Below are 5,422 nucleotides of genomic sequence, written 5' to 3'. Positions count from 1 at the left end.
TTATTATAGTTAATAGAATAGAATATAAAACAATGGGACTACTTCGCACATCGTCTGTGACAAGCAGCGGCCCTATGTTTTGGTTGGCATCACTGACCTCCTGAATGCTTCCTCTGCCATTACTGTGAAGCCGTCCACAGTCAGTTGTCCATCATCCAGGACAGAGATAGAATTGGTACCAGAATGAACTCACAGGAAGCGTTTTAACTTAAGCCCACTTTATAGTTTCAGGTTACATTATTCTGTGACTTGAAATTGTCACTGCCATTTAAAATCCTAGTATTCTCACCTGTAAAGTGAGAAATAATGCATGCGTCAAATGATATTCTCAGGATTAAATGAGATAGTATAGTATAATGCCGTCTGTATTTACCGAGGGTTGCCATTACACAGCAACTGCAAATACTCTTGTACTCCTAGCTTGTAAAAAAGTACAAGTGTCAGAAAGCAGGTAAAATACTCACTTTCTTTTGCTCATTAGCACCCAACGTCACTCCCTTTACTAAAACAGACTCTAAAATCTCCCCCAAAGAGAAAACTCCCTATGCTGCAGGCTCCTCCCACAGGGTGTCCACTTCCTGAAGAGAAGCATTCTCTTCATCTCTGAGTCCTGACAAAAGGCACCTGACACAGGCCACATGCTCAGTAAATAGCTTTGAACTGAACTATCTAGCCTCAATGACAATATCAGCAATGCATCACTAAGTGACAGCATTTGAGCTGTATAAAATTGTTTTCCTTAGAAGCTATGAGAGTTCTAGAAGACATGGTATGGGTCCATGCTCTATCACGTGGATAACATAGAGCCGGTACTCAAACAATGCCAGCTGTTGCTCTGAGAGCTTTCACAAATTCTCTCTCCCCCTCCCACCCTGTTTCCAGCACACAGGAATTTAACATTCTTCTACCTGCCCTGAATCGGTCAGAATGCTTCATCTGTTCTACCTCTAAGTTCAAGGCCATAAAAATCTCGTCAGTTAGATGACTTATTTCCCCAACTTTATCATAAAAGTTGGAGCCAATTAATCTTGGTTATGCCTTTATCCAGTGCATTTATTAATAGTTCCCCTTTCACTTTCAAAAATGCTCTAATTTTGTCATTCTAGTGACAAGATACTGGTGAGGCATGCCCTATGTCTTGTTGGTATCCCAAAGTGAAAAATGTACTCTCAAAAGATGTTTGTTGGTTGAAACAAAAACAGTACTTTGCTAACCAATCTAATAAGAGGCAGAGGGGTTCCTGTCTCTGTGTATGTATTTTCCCTCAGCTCTTCTGAAGGGAATATCTTCTCCAAAAGACTTTATTTTTGACATATTAATGATGTTTCCCTTACTCGTAAATAATTGATGGGTTTAAAAATATCAGTCAGTATAAAAAGAGTGATGCACTGAGTGGAGGAAAACAGTGAGTATTTTGGCAAAAACGTGAAAGCTGCATTAATGACTGTACAAACCTCACTAATGGGGCGTATCAGTGTTTTCACAGCAAGAGTTTTCATTCCCTTTGTCACCAGAACCAATAAATCTCTGTCATATAACTGGTCCAACTGCTTATTCAAGACTGACACTAAGTTTCTTATGGAAATTGGTGCCTTGGTCAACTTATGCTAGGAGACACAAGGTGGGGACACTGTCTCAGAAGAGAATGAAGAGCACAGGAAGACACTGGGCAGGAAAGTTCTCTAAATTAGTTGGCCTTGACCACAGTCACATGGAGGAAAGTATATTTCCTAAAGCCCATTGACCTGTTTTTAGCCCTTGTGAGGGATTTAAAAGGATACCTTTCTCTGGCATAGATACTCCTCAATGAAGTGTCAAGGAGATACTCAGTCAAGCCAAGAATTCATTGCAGGTAACTTCATTTTCACCACAAACATCAACCATGTTGACTAAAACTCTGATATTCAAAGTATAAGAACATTGTCATTAACAACGTAACAAAATGTATTCTTATATAGTCTAATATGAATGGTTCTCATCTGGGAGTGATTTCCCATCAAGGGATATTTAACAATGTCTGGAGACATTTTTGAAGGCCATGACTGGGACTATTGGCATCTAGTAGTCAGAGGCCAGATATGTTGCTAAATAGCCTACAATGCATTAGAAACTAACACACCATTGTAAAGCAATGACACTCCAGTCAAGATGTTAAAAATATACATATCCTATAATGCAAAAGACAGCCCTTACACCAAAGAATTATTCCATCCAAAACATCGATAACATCACTGCTGAGAAATCCTGGTCTTTATTGATTAAAAAATCTATTTTTGAGAGGGACCGTTTACTTCTTCATCCAATAGCCATTTATTAAGAAACTAAGAAGCACAGAGTTTGTCCTAGACGCTGGGATTAGAGATAGCTATGGCACAGTCCTGAGAGAGCCTGGTCCTATTCTAGCAATTTGGTGGCTTAGAGATCCCGAAACCCTCTTGTAATGCAATTATGAAAGTTCTCAATGTACTATTAAGAATACTCTTATAAAAGAAGGAATGAGGCTATAAGAAAAGAAAAGAAAGGAATTCTGCTCCTGTCAAGAAGTCATAACATTGAGACCAAGAAGGTAAGCCCACACTGCACCACCTCTCATCCTGGGAATTAAGGAAACTCCATGGACTGGAGCTTCTGCATACTAGGGAAAGTTTGCTTTTCCAACCATATCATTTTATATATTACAGAAAATAAAATTTAGTCAAAAAGAAGAAAATGTTACCATAAATATGAAAACAAATAGAAATGAATATATAATCAAATACATAATCATATACCAAACTACTAACAAATCCCACAAATAAGCAATTCAGGAGGTTCTGAAAACAAAAAACTAAACTCTACATTATTAGTAGGATTATTTTAAGGGCAAGATAATTTAAAACTCTTAAATAATATCAGTAATTTTATTTCTCTTAGTAGAAATATCACATTTTTTAATATTAAAACTATTCTATGTTTTGCAGATAAAAGTTGCCCAGGAAAAAAAATATATGTTGTAAGTCATAGAAAATTAGACAATATGTTAATGCTATTAGGAATAACATTTTCAGTGTAAGAGCATAAAACGAAAATATAAAATTTAAAAAAGTTAAGAAAGGGTGTAAGGAGAACTTGAATTAGGAAAATGAAAATGAACACATGATCTTTAAAAATACCTTTCTTAGTACTTTCAATTGGCAGAAACTGGACGCCATGACACCCCAACAGTGCCAAGTACAAAGATGTTATTTTATCAGGGCCTGGAACCAGAGCCACAAATAGGAGAGAAAACTAAACTGAGGTGCCTGTATGAGTTGGGACCCCAGAGGGAAGAGATGTCCAGAGGGAACTGGAGTCACACGGAGAGGCCACCACTGTTGGAAGAGGCCTAGCAAGAGGGAGGCGTGCCCTGGCCTTACTTCTCCCTTTGCCCTCCAGTCTTTTAATAGTGCCTCATACTGGCTGAACTTACCTGGAGGCCAGTTGGTAAGGAAGCCTGGGAAATTGAGGTCACTATGACGGTGACCAGATCAGAGCAAAGTTTGGTTGGAGAAGGAACATGATAAGCACAATAATACTTGTAAAGAAAATAGAGAAGAAGAGAGAGAGAGAGTGAAAGAATAAGAAATAAATCTGTCTCCACTGGAAGTAATTCTTACATCAACCCCTTACTCTGAAATTAGCAGAAAAGGGAATTACGAGCATTTATTCTGTCTTCATAGGAGAGCCTGCATTTTATCCCCAATTTTAAAGCTCTTCTTTAGCAAAAGAATGCCAGCTAAATAAAGAAGGAACTCAATAAAATTAATCAATTATCATTTAGCCACATTCAATGAACATTTGATTCAGGCAAGCATCATAAACAAATGTTCAAATCACTAGCTGCAATGTTGAGGAACAGAATTTTTGCACAGAGCCAAACAGTCACAGAATACTTGCTATTTGCGAAAGGAAAAATATTCTTTAATAATGGAGAAATACTAATGTCATGATAATACCTATGTGATAGTCACCACCTTAACTACATGATCACATTCAGCATCACTGATAACAGCATAGCCCCAGTCTGTGTGCTCCTTGAAATGATGTAATGTGCAGTACAAAACACTGACTTTGGAATATTATTGCCAAAAATATTTAACCTGTATCCTAAAACCTTTAGGAATAACATCTGGTTTATAGGAAATATAGGGATAGAAGAATAAGCTAACCACCATAAGGAAACAATCAGGTAAATCCAGAAAATGGGATATTCAATTACAAATTATTCACGAAACACCTAAAAAAAGCAAAAAACTAAATAAAAACTGATTAGATATAAGTAGAAAATCAATCATTAGATATATGTATGTTATATACACCCATAAGAACAATAAATAAGTTTAAATGAACTGAATCCAATTTAAAGACATAAATTATTAGACCCTAAAACATAAAGAAATGGAAATGTTGAAACAGCCAGATTTAAAAGGATGGAATGTAAAAGCTGATGTAGCTACATTAATATCAAACAAAATACACCATATAATAAAAGTATTAATAGAATCAAAAAGAAGTTACTTCAGAATGATAACATTCAGTTCACGAGGAGGATAAAACAATTCTAGATTTTTATGCATAAAATATAATAGTCTCAAAATACATAAAGCAAAAATTGACAGTACTATAAAAGGAAATTATCTGGGGTATATATGACAAAATCCTCTCTTACTCTGCAATAATGAGCAGGAAAAAACTGACTATAGTAGATTTCAATATGCTTAACTAAATTGACCTAATGGACAACTGATGAATAATCTGCATTACTAATCCACCAACATTCATGAAAATTAACAATTTATAAGACCTTTAAGAAAAAATACATATATAAATTATAACATTAAAAGCATACAGTCTGGTGCTTGCTTCAGCAGCACATATACTAAAATTGGAACAATACAGAGAAGACTAGCATGGCCTCTGTGCAAGGATGACATGCAAAGTCATGAAGCGTTCCATAGTTTTGTATATGATGTGTTCTTCAGAGGTTGTATTATTAGGAGCAATTTTTAAAATTCTTTTTAAAAATCCCTTCACGTGTTCAAAAGCACTGAGCATTTTCTATGTGTCAATCTCTGTGCAACTATTGAGAATGAGGGAAAAATGAACAAAATGGAATGCCTTAAAGCAAAAGAAAAAGAAAAAGCATACAGTATTTTCTGCTAAATACATCATTAAACAAAAATAAATAATATAAAGGTAACTAGAAAATGTGTTTTTGCTTTAAGTTACAAATAATTTATGGGTTAAATAATACTAAATTATCAAGGAAACTGGAAAAAACTTTAAACAGAAATATTGTGAATATACATTATATTAAAGCTTGTGGGATGAAACTAAAGCCGTATTTTGAGGGACAATGATAGTTTTAAATGGCTAATATGAGAAAAGTGTTCATTAATGAGAT

At 35.4% G+C, this 5,422-nt stretch overlaps 1 non-coding gene across 1 annotated transcript; it reads left to right on the top strand.

The window, feature by feature from the left end:
* Positions 1 to 4,873: 4,873 nt before the first annotated feature.
* On the top strand, positions 4,874 to 4,980 carry LOC117307984 (U6 spliceosomal RNA). The gene has a single exon (XR_004521925.1). It is a non-coding gene; the product is annotated as a U6 spliceosomal RNA (small nuclear RNA).
* The last annotated feature ends 442 nt before the right edge of the window (positions 4,981 to 5,422 follow it).

Source organism: Tursiops truncatus, chromosome 14 (assembly GCF_011762595.2).
Source record: "Tursiops truncatus isolate mTurTru1 chromosome 14, mTurTru1.mat.Y, whole genome shotgun sequence".
In the NCBI taxonomy this organism is placed as follows: Eukaryota; Metazoa; Chordata; class Mammalia; order Artiodactyla; family Delphinidae; genus Tursiops; species Tursiops truncatus.
The sequence above is the reverse complement of the archived record's forward strand: the minus strand, read 5'-3'. Positions and strand labels throughout refer to the sequence as shown.